This window comes from Phaenicophaeus curvirostris, chromosome 9 (genome assembly GCF_032191515.1).
Source record: "Phaenicophaeus curvirostris isolate KB17595 chromosome 9, BPBGC_Pcur_1.0, whole genome shotgun sequence".
NCBI lineage: Eukaryota > Metazoa > Chordata > Aves > Cuculiformes > Cuculidae > Phaenicophaeus > Phaenicophaeus curvirostris.
In genome coordinates this window covers 32,887,133-32,913,175 of record NC_091400.1, presented here as the reverse complement: position 1 = coordinate 32,913,175, position 26,043 = coordinate 32,887,133, and the positions used below count along the sequence as shown (strand labels likewise).

The window sequence follows — 26,043 nt, the reverse complement described above, 5'->3', positions numbered from 1 at the left end:
AATGAGTATTTCCACCCATTTCTACGGTCAAGCCAAAACTGGCATCAGGGCCTAAGCCCCACTGCCTGGAATGTTGTATTTTGCAAGCTGGGAAAAAAAACTTAGGAGTGAGATGTGGGGTTGTGGGTGCTTCACCATCACTACCCAGAACACAGTGTATGACAAATATCCAGGCAGGAGCCCAGGTCCGTTGCTCATAAACTTGAATTTCCACGTGGTTTTAATCACGAGAAATATGAGGGGGGTGAAATATTTCCTACGGTGACATGGAAGACTCTGCTTGACTCTTCAGCAGTGCATTTTTTCTCATGGTGACTGTGCCGGTCTCACTCACCAGCCAATCAGAAACCCCAGAAGACCTGAATGAGACAAGGGTGTTGTTAGCCGAAGACAAATTCCACTTTGGCTAACGACGCTTGGTCTGCCTGACTTCCTCTTGTTATTTCCATTGGCTGTAGCATTCCTCGTGGCCTGTCCTGAAAGTCTGTGTGCGGAGACAGGTTCAGGGGTCGCAATAAGCCAGGATACGGTAGCATATATTGTCAGCACTTCTCTGGTGGTCCCATGTGTTCCTGCCAGACTTCAATCTTTCATTATGATATTAAGTTTCCAACCCTTATTGCTGCCTAGAAAGGCTGGAGCGTGCGTCTACCTCTCCCCGCGAAGGTGCAGACTGCTCTCCAGGAGACGGCTGGGTTGACCTATTGATTTCTCTCCAGTTTCTCATGATAGTAGAAATGCCAACATTGCCACCAATTTTGTGTTCTGTCCCTTTAGCGCTGATGTGTGCCTGTCTGGGGTGGCGTGACAGGGACAGCTCTGGACAGATTCCACTTGCAGCCACCTCCAGAGTGATGTTTTCCTCTCAATAACCCAAAGCTGATGCTGAAATACATCCACGCCAACAGGCAGTCCTGAAAGCCCCTGGGATAAGCTATCACTGAAGGTTTGCGTGGATCAGGGCTTCCAGCTGTAAAATGTTTTCAGACCTTTTGGCCTGGAAGGTGCAACTTTTTGGAAGATTGTTGTCATTAAATTGGGCCGTGCTCGTATATCTGTGGGAGTTCAGTCTATAGCATTTCGACTTGATGAAAGGGGGAAAATAGGTTGTGCAGCAACTACTTCTCCTCAGAACGTCATCTGCAAACTGTTTAAGACATTTTTGCGTGAACAGACAAAAGATGACTACCGTATGTTTAACTTCTCATGTTCCTTCACAGAAACAGAGTATAGTTGCCCTATTGTACACGAATATAAAACATTTCCTCTGGAAGGACCGTGTTAGAGACAATACAGTGTTTCTTTATAATCCTGAGAGATGTCAATACGTGGCCTCATTCCTTGCATTGCTTCTTCTGGTTCACTGTGGGTCTCTTAATAGCTGTAAGAAAACTTCTGCAATAACCTAGCTATTTTCCTGAAACCTAAATCGTCTGCGCTGAGGTTTTGCATTAGCTAATATTTGAAAAGCAAGCTGTCAACACAGTTTTTCCTCTGAAATTGATAGTTGTGCAGCTATACTTGAAGGCCCAAAAGCTCAGCAAGCCTGAGTGAGTAGCGGGGAGGAAGTCCCTACGGCTCAGTTCCCGACATGTGTTTGTGATCTATCTTTCCTTTTTTTGCAAACGCATCTCGTTCAGCATGTGGCATCCAATGCATGTGAAGCACACAGAGCAGATTCCCCCAGGGTGTGTGGCGCCAGCTGATAACACACAGATATCTGCACTACTCGTGCTCGCCTTTTCCCAGTCCCTGCGCTTCCTCCGTCTCGACCTCAGAAGCTGCGATGCAGCCAAGAGCAATCCCACCCCACCACGGGTCCAGAGCGCCCACAGTACTTGCTGTTTGGGAGATCCCAGGGTGCCAGGACTGCAAAGGTGGCTACCGCACCAGACACCACAGACAGGAGACTTTGCTAGTTCATGCCCTGCAAACTCTGTGTCAACAGCTTCTAAAACCGTAGAGATTTGGTACTTACAGGTGGGCCTGAAAGAGAGAGGAGAAAATAAATAATAATTAGTTTTTTATGTATTTTCCATGAGTGTCAGTGATCTTGCAAAGGTATAAAAACATTGATGAAGAAACTACAGCTATTAAACACATCAGATACCTTTTCTCTTTAGTACAAGCTTATTTTCCCCTTTGTTTCTGCCTCTGCTCCCATAGGAGCCAACCTTCCCTCTTGGAAGAAATTTCCTCAAATCCTTTGCATGTATTTTATTTTGGAAAGCCTTTTGGAAGCTGCCAGTGTGCAGTACTGCATCCTCCTTGTACAGAATCATGGTACAGTATGTATCACGGCTTAAACAGCACATTTCTTTCATCAGCTCCCAGAAAATTCTTCAGAATCCTGACAGATATTGTGTGTATGGAAAGAAACCCCTGGACTCACTATTTTGTGGTTTCCTCTCTGTGGGAGAAGCAAGACACACTATACAACTGTCAGGGGCTTCTACATTTTCCATACTTTATAGTCACTCTGTTTTCTTTTTTTTTTTTCTCTACACGAAGTGCCAAGAAGTAAGACTAAGCAGTATAACAGGCAAGCTGATAGATAACAGGCAACCACTTCTTCTTTGCACGGGAGGTGGATGTCACAGTGAGCACCTGCAGAATATGTCGTCATCCTGAAAATGCCCCTGGCTGAAAGTCCCTGAAAGAAACTGGAGATTTTCAAAACCCAAGCATTTTCCACACTGAAAATCTCTCACTTCGCGTGACTCCTTCTTACCAGGGACTACAGCAAATGGTTTGGCTATCAAGCTTTGGTGACCTAAAGCTGCACTGTCAAATGTCACTCTAGGACTTCTGCTCAGTTTTCATGATGGTTGGTCAAAAGAAGTTACCTCTTGGTTAAAAAAAAAAAAAGCAATGAAGTTTAGAACCTTCATGGTGACCAGCAGAATTCAGATCAATATTTACAGTCAGAAGGCTCAACAATTCAAAACATCTCCACCCACATTTAGGACCCGGTGGAACCTGGATTTGGTTGGCCTGGCTTCAGCGGTATTGGTGAGATCACTATCCCACTTAATATGCCAAATCTAAACAACAAAAGGGTTTCTGACTAGAGAGTTCATTTTGGAGGGCAAGGTCAGACTCGGATCCAGGAATCCTAATTTATGCCAGACTGAGAGGAAAAAAAGAAAAAGCTTTTCTGGGTCTGGCTTGGATGACAATACAGTTCAATGAGAGAACTGTTTTGGAGAGATTTTGTTTCACTGAGTACCCTGTCACAAGGTCAGTGCTTATAGCTTGCCAATAGACAGACTTTATTTCCATTAGCAACACTATAGACCCTTAATAACCCGCCTACCCGTCTACATGGGTTTGGGGCACTCATTGATTTTATGAACCAAACTGCTTAGCTAACACCAAAAGAAAAAATTAAAGGCAAGAAGACCCTGAGCCGTTCCTGCCCTTCCAGACCAAATGTGCCTAGACAGCAGCACAGCCTGTAGTGGTGTTGCAGTACTGCCAAGAGAAAACATAAGTTTTTCTTTGCTCCAGTAGCTGTGTCCGCAGAGCGGAGTAAATCAGTGATGCCGGCAGCTCTGGGCCCATCAAGCCACACACCCCACACAGATCAAACACAGGAGGCATATTGGAGGCCCATCTTTGTTACATGCCCTCTATAAAATTAATAGTTATGTGAAGGGCAGGCTGCACAGTCTTGTGTAAACACACATCAGTGAGCTGCAGGGACACAGGCTTGGCTGCAATAAGTCAATCGGTAGAGACCATCCAAACACTGGGCTTCAAATTCCTGGACAGCCCGTGTGACCCAGGAGAAAGCAAAGCCCTTGGATATAGTCACTTCTAAAAACAACATCGTCTTGCACGGGCTATGGGAGGTGGACGGAAGATGCCCTGAGGACAGTGGGGAGGAAGGAAGTGCTGCTGGAAAAGCTGTTGCAAAGCACCGGGGATTTTACAACGTGAAATAATGCTTCAGCAAAGTGGATTTGTCTTGTTCTGTCACGGTGATTAACGAGAAGGCTGAGCATAGCTTCTAAAGAGGCTCAGTCTTTAATATAATAAGAAGTAATTTAACGCGCATTAGAGGAAAGAGCAGGATAAATGAGGGAGGAGATCCTCATGCCTCCACTTTCCACCATTCTAACCACGGGTGGCCGGGCTGAGCCAACCTCTCCCAGGCATCACCGGCCACGCTGCATGCAGTGCACCGGGCTTGCCCCTGGCCAGGGGTCTTGCTGAGCTGCCCCGACCTGGTCAGGGATGCTGGCAACCCTGCAAGCCAAGGGAGCAGACTTACAAGCCAACCAGGGACCCTAAATATGGGACCCTTCATGAAAGCAATGTGAATCACAGCAGAGTCACTACAACAGCACCATGTGTTGTTCCTCACGCTCCCTGGCTTCTGCAATCCCAGCCAGACTGGGGCACTATGCAGAAAGAAGCCTGTTCCTGCCCAGACGGGCCAGGTCTCCATGTTGGTGAACTCCAAATTGCTCCATAAACAACCAAGAGCCAACATCTTCAACAGCCACAAGTGCAAATCACACCTGTGGGGGTTCTTCCTCTCCCATGTTTACAGCAAGTTCTTTTGAGGTGAAACGGAGGTGGTGGTGCTTAGGAGATGAGGTAGATCCTGCTTCTATAAACAGTCACCATAAAAGGGACAACGAGTCAACCCAACAGTGATCAAAGCTACAGGGAAAATTTCTAAGCCCATTTTATAGCTAAGCCCAGCCAACAGACTGACCCAGTGCTCCCAGATCACAAAATTCCTCAGCCTTGTGCAGAACAGGGAGCCCACATTTGTAATCGACACCTTCAGATCCTGTGTATTTTGAACCTGAACTTGCTGCCAACCAGAGTGATGCTCATGCTGGCATGCGGGTTGCAGCACGACCATTCACCCACAACAGGCAGCTCAGAAAGCATCTCTCCATGCCAGCACCTCACTGAAAGGCACTGGAGGGCTTTAAGCGACTGCAATCGCTGTTTATCCAGCTGTGGGGCTTGTCAAGCAGCAGGGAACAGAGGAGGGGATGGAGCAAACATGTCAAGAGTGGACGAGTGGGAGGAAGCAGGGGCCTCCTGCAAAGAGGAGACCTCCAGAGCACCTTTGAAAATGAACATTAGGAAAACAAAGATTTCTTGTGGGGGTACCCAGGGTCCCTCCAAACATATGGCCTCTGGAAATTAGCACCATCTGTACTGTCCCTTTTCAGCTGCTCTGGCTTTTATGCAGATAGAAACTTTCCTTAAAGAAGCTCTACCTTTCCTGTAGCCCAAATGAGCAAACGAGCAGCCATTGTCTGCAGACAAGATGATTTCACCGTACTGTATGTAAGGAAGGGGCACAGCTGTGATGAACAGCAGGGCCATGCCACAGAGCCCTCTGCTCACCTGTCCTTCCCCATGGCTCTTTCAGCCAATGACTATCTAAAACAGAACTGTGACCCTTTTTCCCTCACCCACACAAAGAGATAAAAAGCCACCTTCCATACTGTAGCCTCTTAGGGCTCAGAAGAGGAGATACTTAGTTTTGTAAGTGGATCGCATTAATCCAAATCTGGAAACCCCCATGCCCCAAGATATCAGACCTTAAAAGCCGGACAGTGATAGAGCAGGTCACCATGATGTGAGACCTTCTGCTGATGGCAGAGATATCCTCCAGCTCTGGAGACAGCAATGCTCTCTGGACTGATAGGATCATTGAAACAGCCCCATCCCTTTAAGGGCACTTCCTGACGTGTCTGTTCTTAAAAGGATCTCAAATGCTGTTGCTTTTTTTTTTCCCCTCTAATTTCTTGGATTCAAGCAGATCAGTGTCTGCAATGTGGGTGTCTTCCAGCCTACTCCAAAAGCTCACATAAGAGGGATTTTTTTTTTCTGCTCTAGAGCATACAAAAGATGAGGAGGAAAGAAGAGGAATATAAAGATGTTATTGTTGCTTTCTTGGGTCATCTTCACTACGCATTCTGTCAGAAGAGGAGATGTAAACATGTAATCCATCCCTGTGAGGAAATCGAGCCATTTCACAGACCCAGGAGGCAGTCTTAGCAAGTTAGAGAGATACAGTTACTTCCTGACATTCAGGACTATGTTAATTGATAACAAGATAGCTGAGGCCAGGCAATTAGTTATGAAATGCTGATTAAAATGTCAGCAGCCTGAGCACAGCCTTAGCTGAGGTGGTGGGGGGAGGGTCTTGTTTGAAGCCCCATGGGTGTTCAGTGCAGCGTGACCCTGTTTCGGAGCAGGCAGACCCCAGTGGGGTGCATAGAGCCCAGATGGTGGGTTTGGCATTTTTTAAAGATTGGCCGCGCTGCAGCTTTCACACAACAGCTCCAAGCTACTCAGTCCTTTAGAGACATCTTCCCTATCTCCATCGGGGGGGAAATGATACTGGAGGGGAAGGAGGGAGCATTAACTCAGAGAGCTGCAAATGAAAAGGAGAAAATGTCATACGCTTTGCCACAATTTGATATTACCTGTTGTATGGGAAATTAAAGACAGAAGAAATCCTCAAAATACTACAAAAAGTTTTAAACAACAGTGATTACCCAAAGCACACCCTCCCAAAATCTTGTTTCAGGCGTTGTGAGCACCAGCAGACAATCTGGGTGTATAACTCCCTCCAGAGAGCACGAGACCCTTGCAAAGACCAGGCCTCCCCGTTCCCAAAACACCCCTCCTCTTGGCCATCCCCTTGTAGAGCAGCCAGAGGTTCTTCAAAGGATCACAGAAGTGCTGGACAGTGAAAAGGCTATCAGGATTTCACTGCCAAAACACGCGGCCAACGCTAAGCTGAGGCACCAGGTTATGCTAGTCACTCAAGTTCACCTCCGAAATCAAACCCATGACATCACTGAGAGTCGGCAGTTAATATCAGCAGCTGTTGAGGATAAAAGTCAGCGCACAGGCACTCTGAGCATGCCAGCGCGCACCACCAGCCCCTGCCAAGGAGAAGGTCTCAAGCACAGCACTGAGAGGCGAAGTCTGTGGGAAGCCATGCCCAAAGTGAACAGTGAGATGGAGCCTCACCTTAAAATTAATATGATTAAACAGCAGTCTCAAAAATGAAAAGCAAAGCCCAATAGTAGAGTTAGGGCGCAGGTCCTAACTGCATCTCCAAGTATCTGCTTGTTTCAAGAAACATCTGTAAAGACAACTGAAGCCAGTCAGCCTCCAGAGCCAAAAGAATCTGATGAGGAAAATCTGGGCTGTTGGCATAACTGCAGTGAACCCATTAGGCATATTAAAGTGCTCAAAGATGAGGGTTCAACAACAGACAAACAGAAATATTCTGACAGAATACCAGAGGGCAGGAAAGGGCCAAGAGCAGATGGCCCACAGGGTGATGGCTGCACCCTGGATGAACAAGGCACCAGCGGCATCACTGGGGGAAAGATGATGGGATGGCCAACACAGGGCTGAACAATGCTCATTTGGGGCAAGCATCCATGGGTCAGGAAGCCCTTTCCAAGCAGCAAACAATTGCATTTGTCCCTGCCACACTGAAGTGTTTAGCACCACAGAAAGAAGAGAAAATAGGGCTGGGAAGGTCCCCTGGGGTTGGCTCACCCAGTGGGGTTTTCGCGCTTTGGATCTGGAGGCCCCTTCAGGGTTTTCCAGTAGCAATGAGGACCCTTGGATGGTAAATTGAAACCATATGGTGGTAGACACAATGTGCTCCGCCACCTTCTGCCAAAAAGCCAGTGTGCCCTGGGGCTTGTGCAAACCGCCAGCCGAAAACCACTGATCTTGGCTATCCCCTTTCTCTTCCCCTTCTGCCTCCCCTGAGGAAACCAAACAGAGATTAAAGGATTCCTGGGGAATGAGAGGGACACGAGATTGAGGAGGGAACATCTTCAAAGCAACCAAAGGAAAAAAAGTCTCTACCTAGCCCATTTGGGAAAAATATTTCTCTAACCTGTTGCTGTCCTCTAAGGATGGAGACAGCGCACTCCCCCCTAGTGATCTGGTCCAGTCAATAGCCATGCCCTGACTCATAAGGTCATGTTTATTATCTTTCTTGGAGACTACTCAAAATTTCCAGTGTTGTTTAAGTCAGTCAATGACCTCTGATGCACAGAAAACTCTAAGAACAGCTTTTAACTTCTCTCCTTTTTGCGGTTACCTATTATGCGTTTGAAGTCTGCTGTCCAGTTCCCCACAGCCTCCTCTTGTCTTTAGACTAAACAAAACCAAATTCTTCCAGTCTTTCCACAGAGGCCATGCTTTCTGGACTTCTGGATGTTCTTGTTGCTCCCTTTCAGGGGCCCACTTGCCTCTTGAAGTGTAGTTCTCAAATAGCAACCTGTTCTTCGCCTCGCTCCATGAGTCAAGGGCAGACAACTTGGTGAAGGCAGAAGACATGGTGTGTATTTACCTTATCCACAGGGCCTTAATCACAGAGGGAAACCGAGTTCCTCTCTGTCACCACCTCTGCCTTGCACTTATCTTCTGTGTCACTTATCCTCAATAAGCCCTCAAAGGCTCAGAGACTTCTTGCAGTGTTTCTCAAAGAAGCTGGTGTCCTCGTTGGCTGGTGTGATCAACTGTCATGCTCCAGTGAGGAGGAAGGTCTTCCACTCACTCACAGTGAACTTCTTCAGCATTTTCTTGATGTTCTTGATAGTCTCACATCACCCTACATTTCCACATTTTCATCTTGCATACCTATTCTTTTTAAATCCCTCCATCTCTACTTCTCTTCTGTCTTGAATTTCAGATCACTGAGGAGTTCACTCTTTAATTGTTCCCTTTCTATAACTCCTTTGCACTGGGATGGTTTCACCTCATGTTTTTAAAAGAGTTTCCCTGCCAGGCTGCTGAGTCTCCTGAACTTCTTCCCCAGCTCTTCCTCTGCAGGGGCACTACTCCACTCATTTTCCAGTTCCTTCTGTGTTTAAGTTCACCTCAAACACCTCGCAACTCTGAAAGACACACATGCCAATGCAACAAGCTACCACTCCAATGAAACCCTACTCTTGGCAGAGATGTTTGATAGTCTCTCTGCAGCTTCCACCCTCATCTTCTAACACATCCTATTCCATGCCCGGAATAGAAAATGTGGTATCTGAAAGCTCTGGAGATCCAAACCGGTTTGAAAACTGCAGCTCTTTATTCAGGAGGAGTCTGACATTCCTCCATCGAGGAGCTGACCGCTTCTTCAGCACTCGGTCAGGCTCTGCACAAGTTCTATTCCTCAGAGAGCTGCAGAATTAGGAAGGAACCACACAGAAATACTGGCCAAAGTAAATCATGGCTGGGTAAAGCAAAAAAACAAAATCCACAACACTTTTACTTCCTGCTGAAAATCACAATCCCTCTCATAATGTGGTTGTCTGGGAAAAGCAGAAAGTTGGAACTTAACTACAGCTAATAATTATTTAAATAAATTCTTTGATCATGCATTTAAAATGCAAAAGATACATTGTACTCACTTGTCAAATTGCATAGATTCATTTTCTTCCTATACCATTTTCACAATTAGCAGCTGATTTTAACATCGAATGCATTGTTACATTTTTTTCTCCCTAATTCTTGTTATTCCTCCCTTTTTCCCATCTGCTAACTCTTTCCTTCTTCCTTCCTCCTTCCAAAATACTTCACAACTTTTACAACAGCAAATTCTGTCACCTACCCAGGGAGGAACAAAAGACCATTGTGTTAAATTTCTCTTTTAATAGACTTCTTCCTCAAATACCTCATGGACTGCCAGTACTGTTTTCCAGACCCTGTCTCACACCCTTTTGAGTTATGAAAATGTTTGGGAGGGTCTTTCCTTTAACCGAGACTTTTTCCACCCAAGATGATTGATAGATCCCAGTTACCACTAATTACCCTATCAGCAGTTGGACATAAGCCTAGCCACAGCGTTCTTCCTCCAGAGGCCGGCAATGCATCCCCATCGCTCATTATTCTCTTCTTCAAGGATGGAACAAACTGGCTAATTAGAGACATCATAAATTCTTCCTTCAGGCTCTTTCCTGATGCGCTGCCTTGTTTCCAAACAGAGCAGGGCTGATGCTTGTCCTTTCAATAGGAAAAATGTGATGGAGTTACTGAGCCCAACCGGGTTTGCTCAGTGTGTTTTATTGCACAGGAAGAGGAAAGCATTCATTCGTTCATTCATTCATTCATTCATCCAAATCTAGCTGATGCTTTCTTAGCACATCTCAAGCTCTGAGAGTTTTGCTTGGCTTGGCTACCCCTGTGCAGGAACCAGGCTGGGTAACACACAACAGCCAACAGGAATAAAAGGATTCATGGCCTTCCTCACCGAGAATGAACCGAGCGTGCAGATCCCTTTCCTGCTGCCTCTAGTGCCCAAATCAGATACTTTGCACAACACACATTGAAGAGAGAGTCATCAGACTGGAAAAGCAAAAAATAACCCAGATCTACTGCTTGTCTCCCTGTCGATCGTGGTCTGGAAAGCTCCTGTATTGTCTCATCTTCTCACTGTGGTAAATTTGATTCAATTAATAAGTTTCCTAAACTCTGTCAGGACCCTGTCTTGTTTGAGATGAAAAGATTTTTCTCATTTAGGCATACAGGTCATTACTTTTTAAGGCAGAGAGAGGTCCCATGACAATCTCAAGAAGAAAAGAGGGTGCAGTGAAGATGGAAAAGAGATATTTTCCCCTGCCCCTGGAGCAGAATAAAAATAACTTGCAGGAAAATCAACTAATTATAGAAACTAGTTACTCTGAAGCTCTTCCTCTCAGCCAAAAGGAAAGGCCTTGAGGGCACAAGGGGAAAAGGGCATTATATTTAAAGAGAAACTTCTCCAAAGTACATGGGGTGGGTGGCAAACACATGCTGCAGGGACACATGCCTCGGAAAACATTGTTAGGGCTGTTCATCCATTGCTGAAGTTCCCCAAGTCCTACCAAAACAGCAAGCCCTCACTGTTCTAGGAATAAAAGACCAAAGGAGAGGAATGAGGGCCGAGGTCTTGCAGCATTTTGCTGCATGGGGCACATGGAAAAAGCCGCGTGGAGGAGAAGGCAATGGCTGAATGCATGCCAAACCATGTGGGGCAGAGCATGCATCTCACCAGCCCTCAATCTAAGAGTCACATGTTTGTATCTTCTTTCCTAAAAGACCTGACAGCCGCTTTCCATTACTGTCCCAAGAAACTCCAGGACCCTCGCCCTTTAAGAGTCAGGTTAGTGCAACAGCAGAGCATAGGGACATATCCAGGATGGCTTTGAAATTCAGGGAGAGAAATAGTCATAACCATACCTGATAAACTCCATCTCCTCCTGTTTCCCCAGAAAAAAATCCATTTCCTACAAGCACGCAAGTCATCCATAAGCAAGAGATCACTACACACATGATTTGGGGGTAAACTAAGACATGCAAGGCTATATCTTTTTTCTCCCTCTCCTTTACTTCTGTTTTCAGTCCCATGCTAAACCACATCACACAAGGAAAGCCATATAGCCTCGCAATACCACAGATTCTCCTTTAGTTTAGGGCAGGTTGGGGATGGGTATGTTTCTTCCTGGTGAGCAAGAGGCTGAGATGTGACTCCCTCACTGTGGCCACAGCACTGCCACAGATCCACAAGCTCCATGAGGTGCTTTTGGGGTTTCAACACCGCTTTCATCAGCATTGTGCTTGTATATCATTGGGTTTAAGGGGGAGTTAATCTGTAGGGTATGGCTGCTGTTTTGAGAGACATAACTACTCCTTCTTTGCTGCCAAAATCCCTCTAATAAGGATCTGATATTTTAAAACTAGGGTTTTTAAAAAAATAAATAAATAAATTCCAGCCCATTGTGTTTCTGTTCCATTAGGGAAAAGGCCAAGACACGACTCCCAGCAGCTGCCGTTGCCTCCAGCAACATCTCCTCCCTTGGAAGGCAGCGACTGATGAGAGAGAAGGAAGACAAGCAAAGAGCAACCACTGAGATCCAACTACACCTCCCTAGTGCCACATCCCAGTACCCAGTTCGACCTCAAGAAGGCCCCTTCCCAAAGGCAAAGCGTGGCCTTTGGCCCCGTGGTTCTCTGTCTGCTGCTGGTTGAGCTGCACGGCGAGGGGAGCCTGGTGTGGATGGGATTGCTGGGTGGTCCCCAGAATAGCGCACACGCTGCCCGGAGCAATACCAAATCATAATAAACAAGTCCCTCGCACAAAGCTCTGTCAGTTCAGATTCCAGTTCAGCTGATATAATCTTCATATTCTCTTTGAAAGAAAGAAAAAAACAAAAAGAAAAAAAGAAAAGCATAAAGAAGAAACCAGACATCCTACGGGAGATGAGCAAGGCAAGCAATGGATTGATACTGCCCGTGTGTGTCCCAGCCTCCCCGGCACGGGGAAAATGTGCTGTTAATCAGCCACGCCTCTGGGGAATATGCTGATTTAATTACCTCCTGCTTGCACAGTCCAGCTGTGATGCTGCTCACCCAAGACATTGCATGATGAAGAAACCGACACTGAGCCTCTGCAGCCAGGTTGGAACAGGATGAGTGAGCAGAGTAGGAATTGCCCTGGTCTTTAGTTTGGGAAGCGAGGGGGTGAGTTATTCCAGTGCAAGTGGGCTACCTCCCAAACCCATATGTGCAAGAGGTAGATAGCACCAAAGGGCACATCACCACTCCACCAGAGCCCAAGCACTGCAGAGGGGATGGATACATCACAGAGTCGCATTTCCCCAACGCACAACCTTGTCTGGGGGTAAATACAACAGAGACATGCAATGTTCAACACGGGAGCTTCCAGTTAGGAATGAGGAGAAAGAGCCAGATGAAATGGAGATGCTCAGTTAGCAGATGTCATGCCACAGCCCTCTCCCCTTATCAGCTGTGTGGCACAGACCCTGCACGTAAGCACATCTCTCCAACCTTCCAAATTACATGCCACTGGCATTTTGCAGCATTTATCTGGCATATGTCAGACCACCAATCCAACGTAGGTAGGTATTTTCCAAGGCTTATGTTTCACAACGCTTATGAACGTCAAAGAGGTAATGCACAGGGGCAGAGACCTGGTCCAGCTCCTGGAAGGGGAAAGCCCCATCAAGTGCATCCACCCTCAAAGCAACTCACTGCACAGTCATTTTGAAGCAGCTTCAGCCTGAGATGTGGGTTTCTACTCTCCCACCTGGGAGATGTTTAATAATTAACGGCCATGTGCTTGCCTGCAAAAGCCAGCGCGAAAAGCGTTGCTGTGTCTTTAATGGCTGCCAGTGATGGGAAACTCATTGGAGTGTGTGCTTGGAGGGGAAGAAGGTTAAGATGATTAACTGGTGCTAACAAGTTTAGGATGTGGAAGAAGTATTTTCTTGGACGTCCATCAAAGAGAGGATTGAATGTTCCCCGGCTGGGGTGGGGGGGAGGGTGGGTGGTATGTGTTTAACAGATGAGGTTTCTGCCTCCTGAAGCCCGCCCAGTGCCACATGATGCAACCTCTCCCTTTTAAAAGCTGTCTCTCCCCTTGTACCATCAGCCATACCTGTGGCCCCAGCCTGGCACGAGGGCTGAAAGCTGATCCAGGGGAAGGAAAGCCGCCTCTCCGCTCTTCCTGTTGATCTGCACCCTGGAACACCCTTTGGGCACCAGTAGATCAGCCTGGTCCTTGGTCCCAAATGGCCAAGGCAAAAGCACAGCCAGATGCCCGGAAGAGCCAAGAGAGAATCGGGTGTCACCACGCTGAAACGCAATGCCCCAGAGAGGAGGACCCTCTGCCCCACTACAGGGACATCAAATAGAGATATCCCTGCCGCTGGCCAAGCCGGCCGCTCGCTTTTTACCTCCTCATTGTCCTTGATGCGTGGCGACAGCTAACGTTAGCACCACAGGCGAAGTCCCCTTCACAAACAGCGTTGGAGCAAGCCACTTGGCGCCTGCAACACCTCCCTTGGCCCATCCTGGGTATTTTCGGTGCTCTTTGCCGGCTGGCGGGCGCCCACGCTTTGCGCAAGGGCTTGGATGCCGCCGGGCACCGTGCCCCGCTGTCAAGGCTGGCGGCCGGTGCGACTCGTCCTCATTCCTCCGGGCGCCGCAAAGCTGCCAGCATGGGCAGCACACGCGAGACCCACGTCGCGAGGCCCGGACGTGCGTCAGCGGCTGACGCAAACCAGCCCGGCCATGTGCATGCAGCCCAGGCCTGGGAAAAATCCTCCACCCCAGGAGCACGCTCACACTGAATCAAAGCCATCGCCGTACGGTAGCAACGCAGTGTGCTCTTAGGGCTTCCCCAGCCAGCTGGGATGTTTTTGCCGTGCTTTGTCAAGGCGCTGATTTATGCCCATATGTACCATATACATTGTAAGCACAGGCACGCAATGGTGTAAACACTTCTACCAAACATCTGTACACAAACCCATCAAATATGCAGAAGCTCCCTGCTGCAGCCCTCAACATGCATCCCAGGCGCCCCGCAGACAACCTGTCAGGCCTTGGTCTACGTGCAGGGTGCCATTCGCCACCGGACCTGTCATTTGGATGTGGCCGGGCAGGGCAGTGCATGTCACGGTGGGATCGTTACCTGATATAAATCAGCATAGTCACAATACTTTTCTCCTGTGTCAATCTGTGTGTTGGGCTGGAGCCCTCCGTGGTGGGTTTCTGCTCCTATGCACTGCTGCACATCTGTTCCTTCCTCCAGAATCACTGTCTTTCCCACGCATTTAATCACAGAATCACAGAATCACCAGGTTGGAAGAGACCCACCGGATCATCGAGTCCAATCGTTCCTATCAAACACTAAACCATGTCCCTCAGCACCTCACCCACCCGTGCCTTAAACACCTCCAGGGAAGGGGACTCAACCACCTCCCTGGGCAGACTGTTCCAGTTCCCAATGACCCTTTCTGTAAAGAATTTTTTCCTGATGTCCAGCCTAAACCTCCCCTGGCGGAGCTTGAGGCCATTCCCTCTCGTCCTGTCCCCTGTCACTTGGGAGAAGAGGCCAGCTCCCTCCTCTCTACAACCTCCTTTCAGGTAGTTGTAGAGAGCAATGAGGTCTCCCCTCAGCCTCCTCTTCTCCAGGCTAAACAACCCCAGCTCTCTCAGCCGCTCCTCATAAGGCCTGTTCTCCAGTCCTCGACATCTTTCTCTGCAGTATACCTTTGCCTGTGGAAGCAGTTAGTATATCCATGGTTTTGGATGGAGGATGGCCACACTGAGCAGCCAAGGCTTACTCAGGACTAGGATATGACATTTGGGATATAATATACAAGCACCATCAAAGTTAATGCTTGCCCCACCAGGACTCATGCACATCTAGACCCAACTGTTCATCTGTTTGCACCTTTGGGGAGAGATCAGCCTCCAGAGAAAAAGAATTTGAGGGAATTTCCTTCCATCTTCCAGCCAGTTTGAAATACACAAGCTTAAAATAAAAACTTGAAAATAAGAAAGCACATAAAAGGACAAAGAGAGGAACCCTGGGGCATCCAGGGGACAGGCTGGAGCGTGTCCAGAGAAGAGCGATGAAGCTGGTGAAGGGGATGGAGAACAACTCTTAGGAGGAGCGGCTGAGGGAACTGGGGTTGTTTAGCCTGGAGAAGAGGAGGCTGAGGGGAGACCTTTTTGCTCTCCATAACTACCTGAAAGGAGGTTGTAGAGGGGAGGGAGCTGGCCTATTCTCCCAAGTGACAGAGGTTGGGACAAGAGGGAATGGCCTCAAGCTGTGCCAGGGGAGGTTTAGGCTGGACGTCAGAAATTTTTTTTTCACAGAAAGGGTCATTGGGCACTGGTAGAGGCTGCCCAGGGAGGTGGTTGACTCACCATCCCTGAATTTAAAAGATGGGTGGATGAGGTGCTGAGGGACATGGTTTAGTGATTGATAGGAATGGTTGGACTCAATGATCCTGGAGGTCTTTTCCAACCTAGTGATTCTGTGATATGGCAAGAGAGAATTACGCAAACAAGCAGATGGGTGTAGAAGAACAGTCTACCCTCTTGCAGAACATTTGTGCCCACCATCATGCCTCAGTACCTTCCATTTTTAGTGCATTTACTGTTTCTAACCATATTTTGGATAAAGAGAGAAAGGCAGAGGGATTTCCTCCCCAACACTATCAGCATGCTAGGACCATAAAGACGTGCCAGCCCTCCAGCCATTTTGCTGCCTCCAGGCAGCTCTCACAGCTGTGTGAATGGCTCACATGAGCCCTCTTAGTCTGCACTGTGGCAACAACAGCAGGTTCATTAAAATCAATTAAATGCTCCTTAAAAAAAGTCAGTTTAAATCCCAAACGCAGACTAAGCCGGATGATTTGATGCTTAGAGGTATAAGAAGCATCCTTCCTCCCTCTTACCATCCCTTAGGCATGGATGTGGCCACCTCCAGGTGATAAAAGCCAAAGCAGGGATGACTCCTCAAGCCGTTCCAAGCTGTTGTGTAAGAGCACAGCTGCCTACGTGTTCAGAGAAAGAGAGTTAAGCGACCAAACAAGTTGTTTGTTTGCTTTTTTTCTCCTGAATTGTTCATCCCCATCTATTCATAACTGCTCACAGAATCTGTGGAATTCTTTGTGTGGTTTGCATCTTCAAAACAAATGAAACAACAGTATGTCTAAACCAAACAAACCCCAACCCAAAATACAGCCAGCAGGCCAGCGCGCATGAGCAACCTTTGAGGCTGAAGCGTGTGTATACTCTGGAGGGCCCAAAAAATGTAGATGGGGGGAATCTATTTAAATTTCAGGGAATAACAGAATTCCCAGGGGGATGTCTTTATAAGAGGGGGTGGGAAAGGAGAAGTATTCAAGCAATGATTACGCTGCAAATTTTTTGGGAATGCTGTGGCAGCGAGTCGCATTTTCTGACACGGCCACATGCTGCTCGCGCTGTGGTGCTGCCGGGTGCCCTTCGCGGCATCCCAGGCGCTGCTCCCTCCGGAGCAGCTTTCCAACCAGCTTTCCAACCGCGAGGGCTGTACTAGCGCAGTAGAAGGAAAAAGGCAATTCAGAGAACTCAAAGCTTTTGGTGAGGAGTGGCTCCTTGAGACAAACGTCCTTTCTTTTCCTGATTTTTTTGGTTGTTAAAAAGCTGCGTTTCAAACACTTCTAAAGCACCAAACACCTTTAGCACAGTCAGCACAGAAAACCACACTGATATAGTCCTGAAAAGGGGTCAAACACAAAAAAACCCCAAACCTGTAGCATTACAACTTGTTCATTACAACTAGGGCCATGGGGATGGGTGTTTCATTGCACACTCACAGCTCACGTTCCTCGTGGCTCTCAGCCAGGGCCACCAACACAGCTCGTGGCTGCCGGCATTTAAATATCCAGGGTGACCTTTCCAGCCCCACACCAGAGATCCCAAACACCTTCTCCACCTCTTGGGGCTCACCAGTGTGTTCAGTCTTTCACAGGAGCCCACAGACCTGAGAAAGGAGTACATTAAAAATTATTACAGCAAGAAAACAGCAAGAAAATATAAAATCCACGAAAAGAGCTGGGCAAGAGGTGGAGGACCCCAGCCGGGGTAACAGGAGGAAGGAGCAGGCAGGGCTCCAGCAGTGACTCCCTTTTTAGTTCACCTCTCCATTTGGTGAGGCATTTGGGGAGGAAATGAGAATCCCAAGGTAGAAATGGATGCATCCACTTGGATGCAATATCCTGCCTGGGTGCTGCAGGACTGGTCTTCAGCCCATGCCACCCAGGAGTCTGCCCCTGCTGCAGCCATCCCCATCACATCCTCACCCACCAGCCATGGGATGCTGCCCTTTCTGACATTTCCCACCTCTGCCCACTGACTGTGGGACCAGGCAGGGGTCAGGACATGGGAAGTCCTGCCACCTCCTGCCAGCTGGCTCTGGGTGACACATCCTGGGTGAAAGCCAAAGCCCCATTGCAGCCCTGAACCATTTCTTTGCAGGCATCCTCCAGAAGCTGCCACCGTGCCAAGGGATCCAATCAGCACGAAAGGGCTGTATCTGAGGGGGTGAACAGAGGACAAGCAGAATGCTGGGATTGAGCATCCACAACATGTGGCTCACAGTCCTGGGGTGCAACGGGGGCCACCTTTGCTCTCACGGGCCACCCTGCAAGAAGGGGAAGAGCAGCTACATTTTTGAGTTGTGGGAGCTCCTGGTGGTATTTCTGGAAGGTAAACCAGAGCTGAAGAGAGTGGCCAAGCGGCTTTCCCTGCATCCCAGGCTGGGGCAGATAAGGGATGTGGTTGAGGGTTTGTATGAGAAGAAATGAGAAGAAATGCCACGGGGACATTCCCTTGCAAAGCCTCAAAGACATTCCCAAGAGGACCCCAGTTACTGGCCAATGCCCAAATCCTTGCAGCTGCCCCATACCAACCTCAAAGCTCCTGTAAGAGCAGAAGGCACATTGGTTTGTGGTGAGGTTGTGCGCACCCACCCTCTGACCACCAGGCTCTGTCCCCAGGAGCCCACAGAGCCGGAGCTGCTTCCTCCTGTAACCCAGCTCCCTCCTCTGCCCCTGAGATCTGCCACAGGGAGGGATGGAAAAGCCATTCGGCATCCCTCCGAGCTGCTTCCGTACATGCATGGCTGACCGCCTCCAGCACTGCGTGCTCCCAACCTGCTCAAGGAGAAACTGGACCAAAACAAGCATTGCGGGGGCAGAGGGAAAGGAGCCAGCTTTTTTGTTTTCTCTCTCTCTTTTTTTTTTTTTTTTTGTAAGGGATATTGAAGACTGGAGCAGAGAGCCAGCAAAGTGAAAAACAGCCACGTGGGGACTGTGAAAATAGGAGCTGAAGAGAGGAAGATGGGAAATGTCTAATAAAGAAAGTCACGGTATATAAAATACACAAGCACTCACCTCAGCCAGGAAGGCCGTGGGAGGGGGTTTGTTGGTAATCCCTGGCTGTTTGAGACTGTGCAGGCAGACAGGGTCTGGATCTGTAACTGGGTCAGGATTAGACCGGGAAATCTTTGGGTTTCACCCTGTCAACCTGCAACACGGTGCTTTTTCCTTGCAGCATTTTGTTGCTGTGTGGCAGAAATCAAGGGAGGTCAGTTGGCTGAGGGAATCCTCCAGCCTCAGGTAGCTCTCCTGAGCTCTCAGCTACATCCAGATCCCATACGCAAGAGAAACATTTCCATCACTTGAGCAAAAGTCACAGGGGAGGCTGCTCCTAGAAATCAGACCCATGGTCCTACCAGCATCTGCACAGCCCTCACAAAATTTTCCAAGTATCATCTTAGCACGCAACAACCTTGGATCAAAACCCATCCTAAGCTCCCTGTCCACACTAGGTCCCAGTGCATTGCAAGGTCTGGAGGTGGTGAATCACTGGGCACAGTTGTGCCTTTGGGGCTGTTGTAGTTTGAGGGAAATTAGAGTCAGTTTTGTGACAGAGTTGCTGTATGTAACTTCATTTCTCTGAAAACTAACTGCATGTTTTTGAGATAGCGTTCTTCTCTAAAGTGATAACACAGGGCACTGGCATGCAAAAAGGCCAATGCTTACACTCAACCAAGGCCATCCTCAAGCTGGTGGAAAAGGAACCACACCTGCAAGAAGGGGTGAATGGGGCAGGTGACCCTAAACTGACCAACAGAGTATTCAATCCCATATACATCATACTCAATATAAATTGAGAAATCACAAGGGTCTCTCTCTCCTGCAATGACTGACATCCAGTAAGGACCTCATCTGCCTGGTTGCTCCTGATGCCAGATCCACACATTCCTGAGTCCAGTTCCTGAGTCCAGCTCCCTCCTGGCTGTGGACCCATCCCCTCATGTCTGCTCTGCAGCATCTGTGGTGATGTACAGTCATTGAGGGGTGGGCTAGGGGCACAATCTCATATATTTTCATATATTTTATTACTTCCTAATTATTTTCATTATTATAATTATCATTGCATTAAATCTGCAGTTCTACCTTCCAGCCCGTAAGCCTTTTTCCTCTCATTCCCTCTCCTCTTCCCTTGTCGGGTCTGGGAGGGAAGGGATTTTGGAGGTTCAACTGCACAGCTTTAGCTGCCAAATTTGGCTGGGTAGGGATAAACTGTGGCAGGGGCCCTTTCCCAACCTGTACAAAGTCATCCCAGATCAGTCTGCAGACAGTGGGGACAGAAGGAGTCCCACAGGTTATCTGCCAGATGAAGGAAATGAGTCATTAATTACCTAGGACAGTTGCAGTAACCTTGCATGTTGTGTCCTCCCCACTGAGACACTGCTGGAGAAGCCCAGTGCAGCTTCTGAGCTCAAAAAAATACAATGCCGAGGAGCAACATCTCACCCACAGGTAGTCACACCCAGCCCCAGACCAAGTGATCTGAAGTGGCAGTTTCCCAACCAAAGGAAACGTATATTTCCTTATCGTTTGCTATAAATACCGTTGCACTGTTTTCCTGACCGCGTTATTCGTACAGTCCTTATCATACACACTCAGATAGCTGCAGCACAGTCACACATTTCACAGTCATCTTGCACCCCCTATTCCCAGCTTTTCCAACTCATTTATTCATGACCCCTGTGTCCTGAAGCTCTTCTATGGCAATGGGTGACCTTGGCTGGGACATCTACATCCGTACTGAAAAGGTCAGCAAATGAACTTGCCTTCCTTTTCCCCTTCTTTGCCATGCAGGGATCTGGCTCACAGTTAGGGATGAACTCAAATGTCACTTCTGATAAACATTTATTCTTGGAGAGGAACATGATGTGTTTATAGGCGGTGGAGCAGGCCAGTGAGAAGCAACGGGCATGCGCCAAGTCTTGCAACATCTTGATGCTTCTCAGTGCTTCTGAATACCTTGGTCTCCCACAAGGATCACATTGTCTGGTCCTTAAGGCATTTTGAACACAAGGCAAAATATGCATTGGGGAAAAGGATTCCCAAGGTCTTGGGCTAGAAGAAAGACCATGTTAAAACAGCACAACAGTGCTTTCAGGTGGCCTGCATTGCACCAGCCTGGAGACCAAAGGGAAACACCCTGGAGCAAAGGTTCTGAGATGAGAAAACTGTTGACTGAAGGCATCTTCATTTCTGCATTGCCCTCAAAGCCAGTCAAGACTTCACCTGCCACAACATCAGCTTTGGACCATAGCTTCTCTTCCCTCTACAGGTTAGCTGGCAGGGTGGGGGAGATTTTTATTAAGAGCTTCTGTGTCTGTGTGATATTTGATGAAGACAAGCAAGTCTGATAAGTAAAAAGGAAGCCTGAACCTTTACAAGACACTTACTATAATTATTGTTCTCCCGAGCTAAAGCTGTCCTTCAAGAATATGAGCTTAACAGAATGAGCAAGCACCTAAGCATTTTAAGAAATCCACCACCAACTTCTGCGATGGCTTCACAAGGGATGTGGGCGTCTGTAACCAAGTATTACAATCTCAATGCTGAAATACTCAGGAAATTCATCAAACACACATAGTGTAGGGAGTCACATTCAGATGGCCTCAGAAATCAGTGAATCACTTCTTTTCTCTACTCTACATTCAACTTTTAAGTTTTCTTCTCCAAGCTGGCTCAGAAACACCAGGAGGATATTAATTCCTGTGGTTTTATGTCATTTATACGTCAAGTCTAGGCAGGAACTTGAAAATGCAATAGTGCTTTGATTTGTGTTCCCGTTGAAGAGAAAAGGTTGAAATTTAAAAGCAGTTGAATTCAGTTTTGGTCTGATCATTGGTGAAGAGATACTTAGAAGACATTTCATTTTTATTCTTTTAAATTGAAACCAAAATAGTTCTTGTTGTTTCTTTCTGGGACTAAAAAAAAGAGTTCAACAGTCCTGATCTGAACTGGTCAAATCAGGTATTTGCCAATGTTCTACAAGTCTGGATCCTGGATTTTAGTTCTTTTCCATCACAAACCTGTATAACTTTACCTCTCTCTTTTACAAGCTGCTACCATACAAATCTATTTTAGTCTGACAAGAGACTGTACCTTCTATGTCTGTAGACAGGTCTGGATACACTGATTTTGAGACAACATTACCTACAGCAAAGACAACCCACATCATCATTTCATCTACCATTATCCCACTGTTGACCGTATGTAAACACACTGCAAGATGTGCACCACCAGGCACCATCAAAGTCCTCATGCTGGGCACCAAACCGAATCAAGGCAGAAACCACAGAAAATAGAAAACCTGCTTTCAGGTGCTCATCCAGATGTAATTTTCACTGCCTCTTTCTTTTCAAGATGAGCTTCAGCTACTCAGTTTGGATATGCACATTCAAACTTTCCCAAAACTTCATTGACTTTGGATGCGAGTGTAGCGGGCACTTCTCTTTTTCCTACCCAGCCAAATGCATCAAAAAAACAATGAGGAAGGCTGAATGACTCATAGAAATGGAACGAAACATCATTCACAAATGTTTTTTCCATAGCAATTTGTCACTTATTGTATCAAAACCACTTCAGAAGATGTGTCTCAAAGAGTCTTTTGACATTAGCATGATTAAAAGCATAATGCAATTAAGCAAACCCATAATATTTCTGTATGTTATATGAGTGGGGCCTTGAGTGACCACTTTACTCAACCTCAGCCCCCTGGTAAACGGCTGCGTCTAACTGAAGGCTGTTATTCTGCAAGATGCCTCAGATAGTTGTATAACAACAAGGAATTCAAATCTTCTCACCCCAGAGGCATTTTGGCTCACCAAAATCTAGCTGTCCAGCTTTGGTGTTGGGTCTAGGCTACGTGCCTCAAACCTTCTCAAATCATCCAAGAAAGATAAACATCTCAAGCGCTAATCTGACCACTTCAAAACTGATATCTAAAGCTAAGAGGAACATTTGCCCTCTTGGTGCATCTTTCTCTCTCTGTTGGCTACCTAGATGTCTACTTGGATGTCTACCACTTTTCCTGCTGTTGCTGTCATACCCAGAGTCAGTATTAGCATATGGACCCAACTCGTTACACGCATCTACATGTGGATTTCCTAAACCGCAAGCACGCTGTTGCACAAGTATACATAATTTTGCATTCATATATTTTAATGCATTCATTGTATTAAAAAAAAAGGTTTAAATGAGTTGTAGGTGAAAATTACCCTTCTGAAGTGCCTACCTGCCGGGCAGTTGCATCGCTGGTGCGTGTCTCGAACTTCTCGATGTCTTGGCAAGTGGAACTTCAATTTCTGTCAAGGGAGAAGAAAGAGTTAGTTAGATTCATTAGTACCATTGAAAGAGAGTAGGATTCATTAGTACCATTGAAAGAGTTAGGATTCATTAGTACCATTGAAACTAAAACCTCAAATTCTTGGAAAAGTAGAACTGGGAGATGTTGCCCAAGTAGAGATGGGAGAGACAGAGCAAAACATTTTGGGAACGAAGAAATGCATTGAAGTTCATAGTATTTAACTAGAAATGTGAGGTTTGATTGGAAGCAGGCTGGGGGAGTTTCGTAATGGCCTCCAAATGTTGTCCTCCTGACAGACATTACGAAATCAAGAGCCAGCAGTGGCGAATAAAGAGGTGACTGTGTCCTCACGAGAAAGCCACGTTTCTTAGAAGACCTGTTCAGAAGATGAAAAATGGAGATCTGAAGCAAGTATTACTCCGCTCTGTGGCAGGCTCCTTGGGCTCACGGAGACACCTGGACAGACAGAACGGTCCCACTGACAACGTGCAGATGGAGGTGGCCTGAAAACAGCAACAGCATTTCCTGAAACCTTCAGAGGCTGTGAAGCTGAATTTACCTCCAACGGCAGAACAAGACAAAAACTAGCAAGAGCCTCCACAAGGTGGAATCATGTCAAAATGTTCCTTTCCAATGAGTCTGGATTCCTAATGGTGCCAGTGTGTCAGGCTCCCGCTCTCTGGTCTCATCTATGTTTGTCTTAAAGGAGAGATAAAAGTCCACCTAAGGCCACCGCATCTTCCCTCACTAGAAATGTCATTAATATTGACCCACATCCTGAGCAGAATGCACTTTAGGGACAGTATTCACACCATTCCTCACAGACTTTTTTTAAATAAGCGTGATTTAGTGAAGAAAATGCAAATCAATCTAAATAGGTTATTCATTAATGCCCGTGAACCACACTTGGTTAATGATTTGAGATGATTTGAGAAGACTGAACTGCTGGGGTGCCTGTGCTAAGGAATCGTTCCCTCTTCTCTTCTAACCCTCGAGCCCAACTGTTCATCCCAGTCCCATCTTCTTATTGTCCAACCTACTTCACAGCCAGGGTCACCATTTCAAAAGAAATACCCTCATGTTGGGCTCAAGAGAAGCCCATGCCCAGCATCATATAGAAATGACTTAATTTTCACAAGTAAGTGAGCACCTTCCTGCATGAGGGAATCAGTTTGGGGAAAATTTCTTTTAGAGAGGAAAAAAACAAAGAACATATTTCCACCTGGGATGAGGGAAGGCAGAACTGGCTGGAACACTTCCATTTTTCACTTTGAAAAGACTGTCTTCCTTATTGCAAGTCAAAATTAGTGAGGGTTGTTGTGACTGACTAGAAACTGAATATTTTCAGAGCTTTTTTTCATGGTAGACTGAAATGTTTTGATAGCAAGTTGATTTGATATCAAGGCAAGGAGAAGCCTTCACACTAGGAGAATTGCCAGTTCCCATACAGCATTTTATCTGTGTTTTCCTTCTCAGTTTAAAAACACAGACATGCGAGTCTTTGCACTTGGGCACATTCCCATCTAGCTGCCACCTCCAGATGGCACAACTCTGCTCTGCAGCGCTGCCTGGCTTCGAACGCTTTGCATGAATGGTCAAACATGGGCACAAATAGAATCATAGAATCATAGAATAACCAGGTTGGAAGAGACCCACTGGATCATCGAGTCCAACCATTCCTATCAAACACTAAACCATGCCCCTTAGCACCTTGTCCACCCGTGCCTTAAACCCCTCCAGGGAAGGTGACTCAACCACCTCCCTGGGCAGCCTGTTCCAGTTCCCAATGACCCTTTCTGTGAAGAATTTTTTCCTAATGTCCAGCCTAAACCTCCCCTGGCGGAGCTTGAGGCCATAATAGGACAGCAAAGCCTTTATTTGGATACTCACACTGGTATGTAGACGCATGCTTTTCTCTTTCCATCTAGGTACGTGCCAACCCAAATGTCTGAACACGAGACTGCTACATCTGGGTGGGGTTCTCATGTTTGGGATTTGGACTTAGCACAGGGAAGGGGTGGTGGCTCACGAAGGCAGGAGCAGAAAGTCGTTTCCTAACCAGCAAGGGTCCAAGCCCCTGACTGCAGACGAGCCCTTCACACATAGGAGTCTGCAAGAAAATGTGCAACAGATGGCTGCCCCACCAAATGCAAAGATTGCGGAGGGATGGCCTGGGGCCAGGCAGCATTAGGGCTTGCTGCGAGAAGCCCTGGCCGAGTTGAGGAGTAGCAGAACTGAAAATATTCTTCACAGAAAGGGTCATTGGGCACTGGCAGAGGCTGCCCAGGGAGGGGGTTGAGTCACCTTCCCTGGAGGGGTTTAAGGCACGGGTGGACGAGGTGCTGAGGGGCATGGTTTAGTGTTTGATAGGAATGGTTGGACTCGATGATCCAGTGGGTCTCTTCCAACCTGGTTATTCTATGATTCTATGGACTTATCAGAGGAAGTGGCTACACAGCAGGTCTTGAGCACGACCAGGAGAGTAACAGGAGTGAGAACATTTCTCCACGACTTTATCTGCAGGATAGGGGTAGTGGAAACACATGGGACAGCTGAAATAGCCTTCTCAAGGATGGGGACCCTGCAGGAGGGAGGCATGGGTACTGCTGGGCAGGGTTGTGAGCACAGCCCTGAAGAGTGGCAGCGTGCAGCCGTAAGGCATTTCCCCCATCCCTGGCCATCACAGTGCCTCCCTGGAGCCCAAGAGCTCTGCACATCCCTGGGGAGCGCAGAGGGCAGTGATGCCGTGGGATTGCTCCCCTTCAGCGGGAGGCAAAACCTACCAGGAATTCAGGAGCGCCTCGAGTTCAGTTTCCTGCACAGCCTATTAAACAAACATTGACTGTAAAAGAAAAAATCCTTGGCTTCTGGAGACCTCAGTTCAACTTTGGGTTGAGATGGCGAAACAGAACAAATTCCCCGTCTTTTCTGCTTCCCTCATTACCACTGTGCAAAATACCGCCTGGTCCAACACAAGAAGCTGGCTTTGCTGAGGAAAGCAGAAAGAAAGAGTTTTCC

At 47.3% G+C, this 26,043-nt stretch overlaps 1 protein-coding gene across 1 annotated transcript in view; it reads right to left on the bottom strand.

The window, feature by feature from the left end:
- Positions 1–22,972, bottom strand: part of COL13A1 (collagen type XIII alpha 1 chain) — an 84,946-nt gene extending 61,974 nt beyond the window's left edge. Inside the window, exon 1 of the mRNA XM_069863237.1 lies at positions 22,954–22,972. The gene's annotated coding sequence lies outside the window, so the exon portion shown is untranslated. The remainder of the gene's footprint in view (positions 1–22,953) is intronic.
- Positions 22,973–26,043: the final 3,071 nt, after the last annotated feature.